Source organism: Triticum dicoccoides, chromosome 5B, assembly GCF_002162155.2.
Source record: "Triticum dicoccoides isolate Atlit2015 ecotype Zavitan chromosome 5B, WEW_v2.0, whole genome shotgun sequence".
Classification (NCBI taxonomy): domain Eukaryota; kingdom Viridiplantae; phylum Streptophyta; class Magnoliopsida; order Poales; family Poaceae; genus Triticum; species Triticum dicoccoides.
In genome coordinates this window covers 40,864,596-40,881,892 of record NC_041389.1, presented here as the reverse complement: position 1 = coordinate 40,881,892, position 17,297 = coordinate 40,864,596, and positions in this window count along the sequence as shown.

Below are 17,297 nucleotides of genomic sequence, written 5' to 3'. Positions count from 1 at the left end.
AGGTTAGCTTTAGCGCGTTTCGGGAAACGCGCTACAACTATCCCTACCTTATCCCCACGCGCACGACCGGCCCTCTCACTCACACTCTCACTCTCGCCCGCGTAAACTGTCGTCGTGCATTGCCGCCGCCGCCGCCTTCGTCCGTCAGCCGCCGAGGTACTCCCCTCCTTCCATCCCTCCTCCATCCTCCTCGCACATCCTCCCTCCTCCTGCGGCCGCCCCTCCCTCCTCCGTCGCCACCCTCCTCCCTCCGCCTGCGGCCGCCCCTCCTCCCTCCTCCGCCGGCAGCCCTCCTCCCACCGCCCTCGACCTCGCCGCCCCTAGCTACCTCTCCGTCGCCCCTCACCCCCTGCCACTAGTTAGTACTAGATTTAGTAGTAGTAGATGTTAATTTAGGGTTAGCTAGTACTAGATGTTGCTTAGTTAGTACTAGATTTTTAGTAGTAGTAGTGGTAGTTGAACTACTTTAGTTGTAGTTGAACTAGTTTAGTAAGTAAATTAATAAACTAGTTGAACTAGTTGAATTAACAGAACTAATCTATTTTTAGTAAGATAATTAATATAACTAGTTGAACTACTTTATTTTTAGAAAGAACTAGTTTTTTTCTATTTATAGTAAGTTTATGTTTAGTAAGAACTAGTTGAATTAATAAAACTAGTTGAACATGTCATGTTTGTTGTTAGTGATAACTTATATGGTTTCAGGTGACCTCCGTCGTCCCCATCACCGACCCCCTCCGACATCCCCACCGTTGTCCCAGTCACCGACCCCCTCCGACATCGAGGTGAGACCAGCCAAATATCCTTGTATATCTTGTGGTGTTGCTCAAATAGGATATGTGGTTGTCCAAGTGGCCGTTCATGTTCAGTTTACATCTCCGAGTGGCCTATGTTTTGCCGGAGTGTTGATTAATTTCCGTTCCGGCAAATTTTCAGGCGCTCGATATGTCCTTTTTTAGCAAAGGTCATGCCGGATTTTGTCGTGAATTCTGGCATGACTTGTGCTAGAATATGTACAAGTTTAATCTTTGAATTATGATTGTAGGAAATGTCGTACTCGGACGACGACGGTCTCCCGGGGGAGTGTAGCTGGTGCCACGACGATCGAGGTATGTGCGACAGGTTCGTTCGGCTGGACGAAGATCGGCGCTTCAGCATTAAGCTCGAGGAGACCTTCAATTGTGAAACGGTACGCAACAACGACAAGTGTTTTTTTCTCCATTAAGCATGACTTCAACCATTTCAATGTCTAATTTTCATATTTTACAATTCGACTAGCTTATCCCATGCCATGCAAGACGCTATGTCCTGGAGAGGATGGGTTTTGAAGACCATGAAAATTTCGAAACAAAGAAAATACACCTAAGGACCCATCATGATATGGATTTTGAAGTAAATCTGTGCAATGCTCAGAGCGTAACCCATTTTGGTTGCCAAAATTGGGAAGCACTTTGCAAAATGTATGGTTTTTATGAGGGTATGATTGTCACCATGGATCTTGGTGATCCTGACAGCGAGGAAGACAATATGGACATTTGGGTCCTTGTTGATACGCTTCCGATTGTACCGCTATGTGAGTTTCTCAAACATAGTTATTAACTAATTTATATTGTTTATTTCAAAATAGTTGATAGCTTATTTCCATTGACAGCTTATTTTGATTCTTCAAAGACTGTGCAGAAGATGGTAGATAAAACCCACTACACCGAAGGCACCCAATTAACTATAAGGAGAAAAAATCATCTGATCGCATTTTGTACTCTTCTTGAGAATTACAATGACTATTATCAAACTCCTCCAAATTATGGTGAATACATGCCACTAGTGCATGTGTTGAACAACGATAACTTCTCTGGAGATACCCTGGTAAGATTTTTTACTATTACGACATCCGTGCATCTTTTGCATACTTCTAAAACTAGTACATCATTGCTAACTACGAAGTGATTATTATGTTTTTCAACAGAAACTCCCGATGGATTGTGTGCCTCATCTGATGTCTCTGCATGGTCGCCTCTCAGTTCTGAACATACTGCCAGGTAAATCTACGGAGCTCACCTGTGCATATCGGATTTCTAAAACCCGTGAACACATGATCATCAGAGAATGGAAGAAATGTATGGACATTCGCAAGGAGGTTCTTGGAAGTAACATCCAGCGAAAGGCAAGAATTGGAGACAGGCTAATCTCCATTCTCCATAATGAAGAGTCAGGGGCTATCTTGTGTTTTGTTATTTTACCTTAGAAAATGTAGTAGGTCTTAATCGAATGTAATAGGTCCTATGAGGTACAATATGTTTATTATGTGGTAATGTGTTAGAGTTGATAATGATGATCTTGAGGAGGTGTTATGTGATGTCAATGATAAAAATGATGATATTCAGGAGGTGTTATATGACAATGATGTATTATGATGCTAAGTTGTTAATGATATGATGATGATGATGATATTATTATATCATTGGGTGAAAGAACCGCGGATTAGTTTCAAGTGGATGGACATCCACTTGAAACTAGTCCACGGTTCTTTCACCCCATGATGTAATAACTCATTATGATGTAAAAACAATCTCTAAATTCCTGTTGTATGAAAACTTGTGTAAAGGTGTATGAATACAACATGAAAAGAAAAAGAAAAGAAATAAAATACTAAAAAATAGTAGTAGCATGGGTAAGGAGAAGCGCTACTACTAGTTACTAGTAGCGATGTTCTGATGAAGCGCTGCTACTAAGTCAATTTAGCAGTAGCGTGGGCCAAGACGTGCTATTGCTAAGCATTAGCTGTAGCGCCTTATCAGTAGCGCTCCTGCCCGCGCTACTGATAGGCCCAAAACCCGCACTGCTGCTAGGCTTTTCCCTAGTAGTGAAAATTGATCATAGCATCCAATTCACTTTCTATGACTGTTTTTATTATACCCAACTTGGATGCCCATCATTCTAGGACCAATTGTATAACCATAGCAAATACCATGCTATTCTAAGAGACTCTCAAAATAATATAAGTGAAGCATGAGAGATCAACAATTTCTTCAAAATTAAGCCACCGCCATGCTCTTAAAAGATATAAGTGAAGCACTAGAGCAAAACTATCTAGCTCAAAAGGTATAAGTGAAGCACATAGCCTAATCTAATAAATTCCAATCAAGTGGGCTTCTCCCAAAAGGTGTGTACAACAAGGATGATTGTGGTAATCTAAAAAGCAAAGACTAATATCATACAAGCCGCTCCAAGCAAAACACATATCATGTGGCGAATAAAAATATAGCTCCAAGTAAAGTTACCGATAGACGAAGACGAAAGAGGGGATGCCTTCCGGGGCATCCCCAAGCTTAGACTTTTGGTTATCCTTGAATATCTTGGCGTGCCATGGGCATACCCAAGCTTAGGCTCTTGCCACTCCTTATTCTATAATCCATCAAATCTTTACCCAAAACGTGAAAACTTCACAACACAAAACTCAACAGGAAATCTCATAAGCTCCGTTAGTGCAAGAAAGAAAAAACCACCACATAAGGTACTGTAATGAGCTCATTCTTTAGTGTAATAAACCACCACATTGGTGTTAAACCTACTTTATTCCAACTTCTTTGTGGTTCATACCCCTACATACTAGCCATAGATGCATCAAAATAAGCAAACAACACACGAAAAACAGAATGTCAAAAACAGAACAGTCTGTAGCAATTTGTAACTCTTGAATACTTCTGGAACTCTAAAATCCTACCAAAATAGGAAGTTTCTGTTTTTAGCAAAATAGTAGGTTAGTCCCAAAAATGATATAAAAGTGTAAAGTAAAGCCCATAAACACCCAAAATGGGTAATATAATAGCATGGAACAATCAAAAATTATAGATACGTTGGATACGTATCACGTACCACCTCAAGAACACGAGAGAGAGAGAGAGAGATCAAACATATAGCTACTGGTACATACCCTCAGCCCTGAGGGTGAACTACTCCCTCCTCGTCAAGGAGAGCGCCGGGATGATGAAGATGGCCATCGGTGAGGGATCCCCCCTCCGACAGGGTGCCGGAACAGGATCCCGATTGGTTTTTGGTGACTACAGAGGCTTGCGGCGGCGGAACTCCCGATCTATTGTGCTCTCCGATGTTTTAGGGTATATGGACATATATAGGTGAAAGAAGTCGGTCAGGGGAGCCACGAGGGGCCCACGAGGGTGGGGGCGCCCAGGGGGGTAGGGCGCGCCTCCCTGCCTCGTGGCCACCTCGAAGCTGCCCTGATGTCTACTCCAAGTCTCCTGGATTGCTTCCATTCCAAAAATCACTCTCCCGAAGGTTTCATTCCATTTGGACTCCGTTTGATATTCCTTTTCTTAAAAACACTGAAATAGGCAAGAAAACAACAATTTGGGCTGGGCCTCCTGTTAGTAGGTTAGTCCCAAAAATGATAAAAAAAGTGTAGAGTAAAGCCCATAAACATCCAAAACATGTAATATAATAGCATGGAACAATAAAAAATTATAGATACATTGGAGACGCACTAATCTGCTTAAACCTTGCTTGGAGACTAATGTGTTATTTCCACCAGAAAGATCCCATGACATTTCCTGCTGGTGTTTATGAATGATAATACTTCTCCCAGATGAGCTTAATCCAAGGGACATCTTCTTTGTTCATAAATTTGAGGAGGTTTTTCATGAGGAGAGCCTTATTGTGGAGAGTAATATCCAGAACACCAAGACCACCTTGCTTTTTTGGTAAGCATACCTTGGACCAAGCAATGAGTGTTGTCCCTCTATCTTCCATGCCTAATTTTCTCCAGAGAAATTTTCTCAAGTACTTATTGATCTGCCCAATCACACCTATAGGAAGAGCCAAGGTACACATAAAGAATATTGGCAATGCTGCAAAAACAGATTTGATGAGCAATAATATTCCATCATATGACAGCATGGTAGAACAACCAGAGAGCCTTCTCTCAATGTTTTGCAGCATTGGACTATAATCTTCAATTTTTGGCTTAGAAGTTCCAAGTGGAAGGCCCAAATAAGTGAAGGGGAAGTGACCTTGTTGACACCCCATAATATTGAGCAGGGTTTGGAGCTGAGTTTCAGGAACATTGATTGGCACCATGAAAGATTTCTCGTAATTAACTTTAAGCCCAGTAAAAGCAGTGTAATGCAGGATGAGTTTTTTGACTTCAGCAAGTTGTCTGGCATCAGTCGGCAGTACTAGGATTGTATCATCAGCATATTGGATCACAGGAAAATTAGAGCAAGCTTGACTGCTAATGGGAGCCTAAATTAAATTCTGGTGCATAGCTTCATTGAGCATTGACTGAAGAAGATCAGCTGCAAGCACACAGAGTAAAGGAGAAATAGGATCCCCCTGTCTGACTCCTTGTCTGCAGTGAAAAAGTTTCCTGGCACTCCATTGAGCAGAACAGAGGAAGTTCTTGAGGAGAGCAACATTGCGATCCAGTTAATCCATCTACTTCCAGAACCTCTAGCTTTCAGAATAACAAGAATGGCTTGATGGTTAAGCAGATCAAAAGCTTTCTCAAAGTCCAGCTTGAGGAGAACAATAGGCTGTTTAGATTATTGACATTGATGCAGATATTCAAAAGCCCATCCCAGACAGTCCTGAATAGTTCTACTCTTGATGAAGCCATATTGATTAGTGTGCACAATCTTGAGAATCATAGTCTGTAATCTATTAGCCAAGAGTTTGGTAATGATCTTGATAGTGCAGTTGAGAAGAGAAATTGGCCTAAAGTCATTGGCTGTCACTGGATTGTCCTTCTTTGGGATCAAAGTGATAAAAGAGGCATTGATACTCTGAAGTGAGATCTTCCCATGAAAGAAATCATCAATCATCTTGTAGAAATCTGGAGCAATTATATTCCAACAGGCCTTAATAAAATCACCATTAAAACCATCAGGCCCAGGTGCTTTGTCAGAAGGCAGGTGCTTGATAACTGAGTCAATTTCTTGCTTGGTGAAGGGGGCATCCAGATCCTGCAAGTCCTCAACCCTGGTGATGAGATTGATCAGGTTTAGAGCGTCTGATATCTCTCCAGTCTGGCCCAGTCTTTCTTTAAAAGCATTCCACAGAATTGCAGCTTTTTCATGATGGTCTGACATTTCTACACCTTGATCATTGTATAAACATTGAATGTAGTTATGCCTGAATTTGATGGTTGCCTTAGCTTGAAAGAATTTAGAGTTTTCATCACCAAATTTAACCCATCGAATTGTTGCTCTTTGTCTCCAATAAATCCTTTGAAAAGACAGCAATTTTAACAAATGCTCTTTTAGCATTTCCCTACCAGTATGTTCTATATCTGTGAGAACTCTATATTCCTCAAAAAGATCCCACATGAAGATGACATTATTTGTGGCCTGAATGCTGCTAGCTAGGTTGGAGAGGCTTTTACTCCAAATTTTCAGTCCTTTCCTTAGTCTTTTGAATTTTTCAGTGATGAGCTTAGCACTGACACTTGCCAAAATGGGTTGTTGCCAAATAGATTGGACAACATCTTGAAAATCATGATGCTGAAGCCATAAGTTTTCAAATCTGAAGACTTGAGCTTTAGTAATGCTTGTACCAATTTTTATGACAAAAGGATAGTGATCAGAAATAGGTTTTCCCATAGGAATAGCCATAGTATTGGGATAGTTGGAAGACCAATTTTCAGAGGTGAACACCCAGTCAATTTTTTCCAGCAGTGGAACTTGTTGCATATTGCTCCAAGTAAAACTTCTTCCCTTCAAAGGAATCTCAACTAGAGCCAGTTGACTTATTGCAGCATTGAAGTCCATCATACTATTAAAGTCACCAGTGCCAACATTTCTGTTAGAGGGATACCTAATATAATTGAAATCTCATGTGATGATCCAATCAGTTTCAACAGGCATCTGAATGTTTCTGAACCACTCCAGAAAGTTGTGTCTCCCTTCAGTATCACAAGGCCCATAAATATTTGTTAGGATCCAAGAATCTCCAGTGTGGACTGAAATAAATCTAATGGAGATGGAGAAATCATTTTTGAACATATTATCATTTTCTTTTCACTCGGTAAATATTGAAATATCAGTACTGAATCTAAGCTTTGAGTTTATCCTGCAAGTTGCATATACAAACAATTTTCTGTACCATCATGACAAGTGACTCCTACCAATTAATGCTGAACAATAACCAACTTTGACCATGCATTATTTTTCCAACTTGTCAGATAGACATGTATGCATCTGCTGTGAAGATTCGTTCTCACTTGTGTCCCTAACGGTTTTGCAGCAAATAGGCAAGACGTTGTTTTCGACGGGTCACTTGTTCCATGACGTACTAGACAGGAGGCGCGGCACATGGACCTGGTAAGCCATTTTTGTTTTTGCTATATATCAGTACAATTGTAGATTATACAATAAAAAAATCACACTTGGTGAGCTATGACACAAACAGATTTTTGAATTTGAGAAAAATTAAATTATACATGATGCATGTAAATGATTTTTGCACCAGCTTTGTTCGTACCAACAATATTAATTTCTGCTGTTACAATCGTTGGATAATAAATAATTGAGATGCTGGACATACCTTCATGAGGTAAAACAGATGACAGACCATCATAGTCGCATAGGTTGCACACATACTAGTGGTTGGGACGCCACCCTGTGATGCTGCTTGAAAGAAAGTTGTGTGCATGTTTCCATTAAGAAAAAAATACATAGTCACCGGCTTCATCTAAAAAATCATCTCAGAAGAAAAAAACCTCACCTTCATCAAAAAACAGAAGCAAAAAAGAAAAAGTTACCACCGCAGCCTACCAACGAGCGCCACTTTGCATGACCCTCTATCCAAGAAAATGCTCCTCACCTCCATCTAAAAAGAAAAAAATACATTTAAGAAATAGTCCTCACCTTCATCTAATTATTTTTTTCAAAAGATTTCTCACAGCAGCCAACCAGCTTGCGCCATGTGGCATAGCTAGTTGGCCGGCCTTCATGCGACGCTTAATGGGTTTAATAAAACATCATTTTCTTTAGTGTAACAATAGTCTGAAGTTTCTGAACTATGCCGGATAAAAAAGTTTCTGAACTAATAAAAGATACACAATCGGTACATCATCTATTGTTTTCGTTAAGATGCAGACCAATACTCGACACATAAGAGAGTCATGTAGCCAACGCGCATATCTTTTTTTTTTTAAAAGAAGGATGACTCCCAGCCTCTGCATCTAGGAGATGCATACGGTTATTTTATTGATTATTCTTGAGGACCTTACAAGTATAACAATAATATGCCTGAATCTGCCATCTTAGTAGCATCTGGCACTACTCCTATCCAAATGATGAAGGGGTGCAAGCTGGGCCACATACCCATACCTCTCGTCTAAGCCTAACATCTAAAGCCGAAGGCCCCTACCGAGCCATCTGCCGGGTCTGGGGCACAAACTAGTCTGACGCACTCACATGTGTCGTCGCCGCCATCTTCCACTGGTCCATCTTCAGAGCAGATTGAGGTGACAACCTTGGCAGGTCCTCCGCCATCGACGCCAAATGACGACCTCCACCTACGCGAGCCTTGCCAGGTCCTCCGCCATTGACGCCACCACGTTGTCAGCCGACGACCTCCACCTACGCGACTCCATCTCCAAGCAACGGACATAAATCCATGCTAGGAAAGGGCCGCACCACCGCTGTCGCCCACCACCCACAAGCGTCACCCAACCCCAAGGTTCCCAAAGCGGCGGCTTCAAGAAGGGAACGACGCCGTGAGCGCCGCCGCCGCCCAACAGAGTTAGGGCTTTCATCCGGAAAACCTAGGGGAAGGTGAAGTGAGGAGATCAGTCCATACCGACGCCTCCAATGAGGAAAATAGCGCCCTCAGCGTGGCCGGTCATGGCCGGCCAGGGATTTCGCCCAAACTAGAATCCGCCACCAGCAGCACCTCCTGTACAAAACCGGCGAGCAAGAGGAAGCGTCCCGACCAGGCTGGCCCGCACGCCGAACAGGGGAGGAAGGGACGCGCCAGATCGCTCACACTGATCACCGCAGAAGCCGTCGCCAGCCGCCAACGACCACCGAATCCCTTCGCCCGCGCGCTCGGGACACCGGATCCACCATCCGCATGGCTGTTAGCCGGCCGTGCCTTGCCAATGCAGATGCCGCTCCAGATTCGGGGTTCCCCACACATGAGCAGGGCAACCGAGGCCCCGCCACCACCATCCTTGGCATCCCGGGCTTGCCCGACGGCTGCCTCAGGCCGCGGCGAGGGAGGGAGGAGGGGAAGGGTTGAGAAGGGGGGGACGGCTAGGGTTGGGAGGAGGAGGCGGCCCTGAGGAGGTGGAGGGTCATCTATAATTTTATTACTGGAGCATCCACCTCCAACGCGCATATCTAATCACATGTTTATTGCTTTATTTACATGGGCTTCTACAGTATAATGCACAATCTGAACTGGATTAGATTCACCAACTTCATCTGAATTTCTTGGTATATGAAACTGCAACAGTGAGAGTGCAACACCCGATGCAGCCGAAATGGGAGAAGCCACGTGCATCGGGGTGGGAGAAGCTCTGTCAACCAGCGCAGCGCAAAGCTTCAGAGAAGCAGCCATCAGAAGAGAGCCGTGGCACGCTACGACGCAGGCCTCCCTCCAATCCCGGGGCCACTATTTCTCAAGAGCTTAATGAGCTTCATCAGGAATTGTTGCAGCCCCTTCACGACGGCAACAAGCAACAGGAGTGAAAACCCGACATATTTACCGGGTGGAGATAGGCACTCCACTTGTAAATTTTAATTTTTTGAAATAATCAATTAACATTTTAAAAAATATGAGATTAACATGTTCTTAATACATGCTCAACATTTTTTCTATACACATTAAACATTTTCAAATACTTGATTAACATTTTTAAATACTTGTTTAAGTTTTTTCAATGCTTGATTAACATTTCCTAAATACATGACCAACTTTTTTCACACACATTGTATATTTTTGTATACATAGTCAACATTTTATATATACACATTAATCATTTTTTCAAATACATGACTAACATTTTTAAAAATTGTGTAAAGTATATTTTTTAATATATATGTTTCGAATTTGTGGTACTATAAACAATAATAAAATAATAAACTAAAAAAAAGACTAGGCAGTGGCCTTCAGCATAGCTTGGCCGGCCCATCTCACGTTGCCCTTATGCGAGGGTTCCTTGGGTACTCCTTCATGGCTTTGTAGTTGCAACTGATTGGTTCTACTAAAAAAAAGTTGCAACTGATTGCAAGCAGGTTTCGAGGGGCATTGTAAACGGCAACAATGGAAGCTGCGGTCGGGTTATTAATGAAATCAAGCTTAGAGCAGAAAACTTCAATTGTATCTTTACTTTTGAAGGTAAAGCTTCTAATTACGAAGCTCATTCTTTAGCAAAGTAATCACATACTTTAGAAAAGGGGCCGCTATTTGTGGCTGGGACAACCCCACGATTCTTTTTGTATTCCAAACTCTTTAATATGTGAGCAGCAAAGTCTTGGCTTCCCTCAAAACAAAACAAAAGGCGAGACATAGGGGCGCCCGGAGAACTCATCAGTTTTTTTTTTCTTTTTAATGATTGAGGAAAAAATACAACAATTAATCAACCCAGCTCGCTAATTCTAGAGGGCTTCAATCCGGGCCTTTGCCAACTGGTTGGTCGATTGGGCCTGTTCCCATGCCGTCCGTCCAGAACTCTCTTTCCCATCATTTCTAAAAAAAAAAAGAACTCTCTTTCTCTCCGGCTCTCCTCCACGCCCACCCTGGTCCACCGTCGTAGCGCCGCTGCCGCCTGTTAGAATTGTTGTATAGGGATAGGAGGTGTTTAAACTTGTATCTATCTTTTTCTTCTCTTTATCCCGAGTCTCCTGTAACGACCTCTCCCGGTCGATCTCTTCCTCCTCTCTCAATCTCCTCTCTTATCTGATTCTCTCTGTAACTTGTCTACCAAGGCTTTGCCTCAATATATACATGCGGCCCGAGACAAAGGGTTCTACGCTTCCCAAACTATCTTACATGGTAACAGAGCCTCTTCCTCATCAGATCACGAGAGATCGCATCTAGCTACCTTCGGCGACCGAGCCATGTCCACCACCTCCGCCTCCATGTCGCCCAGCACCATGGGCGCGATCACCACCACCTCCTCCACCTCCACCTTTGCCTCCTCATCCACAACCACCAACACTTTCCTCGGATCGCCACCACAGGAGAAGCTAACGAGAGGGAATTTCCTTCTCTGGAAAGCCATCGTGCTTCCTCAGATCAAGGGTGCCCAAATGGAGCACCACCTTGACGCCACGAGCCCGCCGCTGCCGCCCACCCTCACCATCACCAAGGAGGGTAAAGAGGAGCAAGTTGTCAACTTCGCCCGCACCCTCTGGTATGCTCAGCAACAACAACTTCAAGGTTTCTTGATGGGTTCTCTTTCCCACGAGATTCTGTCCCAGGTGGCCACGCTCCAGACGCCGGCCGAGGTGTGGCGCGCCATCAACACCATGTTCGTTGCCCAGAGTCAGGCGCAGGCGATCAACACCCGGATCGAGCTCACCAACCTTAAGAAAGGTAATATGTCCATGGCAGAGTACCTGGGCAAGATCAAAACCCTCACAGATGAGGTTGCTTGCACCGCTTCGGTGCTCTCCGATCCGGAGATCGTCTCCAAAATCTTGGCCGGCCTCGACATGGAGTATAATCCCGTGGTCTCTGCATTGGTGGCACGAGTGGAACCGATCACGGTCCCGGAGCTACACAGCCAGCTTCTCAGCTTCGATGCCCGCCTCACCCTCCTTCACGGCGGCGACCTTCGGCAATCTTCTGCATACTCCGCTTCCCGGGGTCGCGGCTGTGGCCGTGGTCACCCGGGCACCAACCGTGGTGGCGGACGCGGCCGTGGCGCCCCCTCGGGCAACAGCGCACGCTCTGGTGGCGGCTACAACTACGACGGGGGCTACGGCAACAACCAGAGGGGTGGCGGCTTCAACTCCAACAATGGCCGCCGCACCTCCTCTCCTCGTCCTCGACCCCGGTGCCAGCTATGCAAGAAGGCTGGTCATGAGGTCATCGACTGCTGGCATCGGTACGATGACAACTTTGTCCCTGACTCCAAACTGGTTGCAGCTGCTATGCGCGAGCAAGGCGGGGATGGCGTCTGGTACGTTGATTCCGGGGCTACTGATCAAGTCACCAATGAGCTAGAGCAACTTGCCCTCCGCGAGACGTATCACGGCAACGACCAGATCCACACAGCCAGCGGTAAAGGTATGGATATTTATCACATTGGTCAAGTTTCACTTAGTTCCCCTACTCTTCAACGTGATCTTCTTCTTAAGGATGTTCTCCATGTTCCTCAAGCAGACAAAAACCTTGCCTCTATGTCTTGTCTAGCCACCGATAATGATGTTTTCTTTCAAACTCACCCTCGCTATTTTTTCATTAAGGACCAAGCAACGAGGGCAGCTCTCTATCACGGTAGATGCGTTGGTGGCCTCTACCCCATCTCCTCTGGAGCTTTTAGCAACAAGCATCGTCGAGTCTACTCCGTCATCAAGCCCTTTTTCGAGCGGTGGCATCAACGATTAGGACATCCCTCCTCCCTCATAGTTAGGCAAGTAGTCAATAAAGACAAACTTCCTTTGTCACATAGTTCAAATAATGAGTCTGTCTGCGAAGCATGTCAATGTGCCAAGAGCCATCAGCTTCCTTATCCTAAGTCTACTAGTGTGTCTCATGCCCCATTACAATTGATCTTCACTGATGTATGGGGTCATGCTCGAGATTCTTTTGGTCGAAAAAAATATTATGTTAGCTTCATTGATGATTACAGCAAGTTCACGTGGATTTACTTGCTTAAATATAAATCTGAAGTTTTTTCCATCTTCCAAGAGTTTCAGAAGCTAGTTGAGCGCCACTTTGATCGACAAATTATTTCAGTCCAAAGTGACTGGGGAGGGGAGTATGAAAAACTCAACTCCTTCTTCCGAAGCATTGGGATTACTCATTTTGTGTCTTGCCCTCATGCTCATCAGCAAAACGGTTCTGCTGAACGCAAACACCGTCACATCTTTGAAGTTGGTCTATCCCTTCTAGCTCATGCATCTATGCCCCTCAAGTATTGGGATGAGGCTTTCATCACGGCTACATATCTTATTAACCGTCTTCCAAGTAAGGTCATTGGCAATTCAACTCCTTTAGAACGATTGTATCATCAAAAGCCAGACTACACCTCTCTAAATTTTTTTGGGTGTGCTTGCTACCCCAACTTACGCCCATACAATCGTCATAAACTAGAGTTTCTCTCTACACAATGTGTGTTTATTGGGTACAGTAACCTTCATAAAGGATATAAATGTCTGGAACCGTCTACTGGACGTATATATATCTCCCGTGACGTAATCTTTGATGAAACTTTATTCCCCTTTTCCCTTCTTCATCCCAATGCTGGCGCCTTGCTTCGTGCAGAAATTGCACTCCTACCAGATTACTCCATTAATCTTGATCACGGGGGTGAACTAACTGAGAATGATCATGTGCAAAAATCCACAAAAAACTGAATATCTAATGGCTTTTGTACAGATTCTACTCGTCATTTTATGTGTACACAGGACAAACCAGGCGCGGAATCTGAGGCTGATCCGGCTGACAGCGCGCGATCCCAGGCAGATCTGCGCCAGCATGCAGCGCAGGCCAGCGCGCGATCCCGTGCCGATTCGCTCCTGGCGGGCGACAGCGACAGCAGCCCCGCTGCGGGACCAGACGCGGGCCAGGGCGCGCCACGCCAAGCCGACCAGGTGGGCCACGCGGGTCCCGACGCGGATCAGGGCGCGTCACGCCAATCCGCCCAGGTGGGCCACGCGGGTCCAAGAGCGGGTCTAGGTGCGGACCAGGGCGCGTCATGCCAAGCCGACAGGGCGGGTCCCGGCGGATCAGATACAGGCACGGGCCCTGGCGCGACTTCCGGCGCATCCCACCAATCCTCGCCTGTCCGCTCCGACGCGGCTGTCCAGCGTGGCACGGGGGGGAGCGACTCCGAGGAGCTGCGCGCATCCTCCTTGGATCCGGAGCCCCACCAACCACACCAACCTGGATCTTCTGTGGTTGACATTGCGGCTGCTGGATCTCCTGTGCCACAATCAACAGAAATTGCTTCTGTGGCTCCTTCGCCTCCCCGTCGACACACTAGGTCTCGGTCAGGTATTGTCAAAGAAAAAAGTACAGTGATGGTACAATAAAGTATAATCCTAGTAAGTGTGCTTTTCTTGCTGCTACTGGAGAACCTATTAACTTGCATGATGCACTTGCTAGTAAGGATTGGAAGGAAGCCATGGATAATGAGTATAATGCACTCATGAAAAATCAGACTTGGCGTCTAGTACCACCGCAACAGGGTGCTAACATAATTGATTGCAAGTGGGTATACAAGATTAAAGGAAAATCTGATGGTAGTATAGACAGGTACAAGGCAAGGTTGGTTGCAAAAGGTTTTAAGCAAAGGTTCGGTATTGATTATGATGACACCTTTAGCCCTGTGGTTAAAGCAACTACCATTCTCCTTGTTTTATCCATTGCTATTTCCAGAGGCTGGAGCTTACTACAGCTAGATGTTCAGAACGCGTTTCTTCATGGTGTTCTTGAGGAAGAAGTGTTCATGCGGCAACCACCAGGTTATGAAAATCACAGCACACCACATTATGTATGTAAGTTGGATAAAGCATTATATGGACTTAAGCAGGCTCCAAGAGCATGGTATTCTAGGTTGAGCATGCAGTTACAACATCTTGGGTTCATACCATCTAAAGCAGATACATCTTTGTTCTTTTATAGAAAAGGCAATATCACTGTGTTTGTGCTTGTTTATGTTGATGATATAATTGTTGCTAGCTCAAGTCAAGCGGCCACGACCTGTTTGCTTAAGGATTTGAAACTTGAGTTTGCTCTCAAGGATCTAGGTGACCTTCACTATTTTCTTGGCATAGAAGTAAAGCAAGTCAGAGATGGCATACTTCTCTCACAGGAAAAATATACAGCTGATGTTCTTAAGAGAGTGGGATTGGAGAACTGCAAGCCAGTTAGCACACCGATCTCCACCTCAGAGAAACTTACAATTGATAGTGGAGAAGTTCTTGGTCCAGAAGATGCAACAAATTATAGAAGTGTTGTTGGTGCTTTGCAATATCTAACACTTACACGACCAGATATTTCTTACTCAGTGAATAAGGTATGTCAATATTTGCATGCGCCTAGAACTACTCATTGGACAGCAGTTAAGAGAATCTTAAGGTATCTTTAGTATTCTCAAGGGCTTGGACTTCAGATTGTCAAGTCCTCTTCCTTGCTTGTTACTGCATATTCTGATGCAGACTGGGCAGGGTGTGCTGATGACAGAAGATCTACTGGTGGTTTTGCTGTATTTCTGGGATCTAACCTTGTATCATGGAGTGCAAGGAAGCAAGCTACTATTTCACGATCAAGTACAGAGGCTGAATATAAGTCATTAGCAAATGCCACAGCTGAAGTAATGTGGATACAAACATTACTTTATGAGCTTGGTATTAAAGCTCCGAAGGCTGCACGGTTATGGTCTGACAATATTGGTGCAACTTACCTTTCAGCAAATCCTGTCTTCCATGCACGAACCAAACACATTGAGGTGGACTTTCATTTTGTCAGAGAGAGAGTAGCTCGAAAGCTACTTGAGATACGGTTCATTCCTACGGGGGATCAACTTGCAGATGGGTTTACTAAACCATTGACTGAGAGAAGATTGGATGAGTTCAAGTACAATCTCAACCTTAGCAAGGCTTGAGGTTTAGATTGAGGGGAGTGTTAGAATTGTTGTATAGGGATAGGAGGTGTTTAAACTTGTATCTATCTTCTTCTTCTCTTTATCCCGAGAGTCTCCTGTAACGACCTCTCCCGGTCGATCTCTTCCTCCTCTCTCGATCTCCTCTCTTATCTGATTCTCTCTATAACTTGTCTACCAAGGCTTTGCCTCAATATATACATGCAGCCCGAGACAAAGGGTTCTACGCTTCCCAAACTATCTTACACCGCCCCGCCTCCGGCGTGCGCTCTGCCGAGGAGGACTGCAGTTGCCCTCTCCAGGGTGCACATTCCGAAGAATGGAACAATTGCTTTCTTGCGTATCCTGCGTAAGAAGGTTGCCAGTTAAGTAATCAGGTTTGATTATGAGGGTGGTGGTATATGCTATGGAAGACAAAAGTACAAAGTTGTGGTCACAATTTTCTACCTGAAACACCTCGGTCATTCATGGTCTCTATGGACCTGCTGTTTCAGACGGTGGCATCAGAATCCAGGCATGCATGTGTGTTATGTTAAACACAACATATATTGTCACATATGCAGTCCAAGGGCGCAGGATAAAGGATAGATAGTTGGTTCGGTTTACATGTAATTCTATCTCCTTATCACTTGTAATTACTTCTATTTCTTGTTCTCCAAGTTGTACACCTCCTGTAATATCTCCAACGATGTATGCGCTTCAGGGAGGTGCGCCCCTGCCTATAAACACGAAGCACGTCGCCTCTGGTCGAGGTAAGACGTTTCCGCATATCGTACATGGTAATCAGAGCCTCCTCTTCCAAACCCCAGCTTTCGATCTCCATTAGTGCCAGTCATGTCTTCCTCCAGTGCCACCCAATTGAACCTAAGCGGTCAGGTCACGGAGAAGCTCTCCCGGACGAACTACGTCCTATGGCGCACCCAAGTCACGCCGCAGTTGAGGGGAGCCGGGGTCTATGGCTACGTCGATGGCACCATGCCGGAGCCGCCCCGCATTCTCGTCACCAAGGACAAGGACGGGAAGGAGACGTCCGCGCCCAATCCTCTCCACCCCATCTGGGTGAGGGAGGACCAGCAGGTCCTTGGCTACTTGCTCAACAACCTCACAAAAGAGATACTCGTCGCGGTGACCGCGGTCACCACCGCGCACGCTCTCTGGACAACACTGGCAGGTATGTTCTCATTGCAGTCTTTGAGCCGCGTCAACAACATCCGCACTGCCTTGATCAATGCGCAGAAAGGGAACCAATCGGTGGCCGCCTACTTCGCCTCCATACGCGGTCTTGCTGGTGAGCTCGCCGCCGCCGGCAAGCCCATCCAGGACGACGAACTCATCTCCTACCTGCTGCATGGGTTGGACATGGACTACCAGCCGCTCTTCTCTGCTCTGGATGCCCGCATCATGCCGGTGTCCCTTGATGAGCTCTACGCCATGCTGAACAACTGCGATCAGCGCGTCACCCAATACCACAGCACCGGCGGCAGGTTCAAGTCCTCTGCGA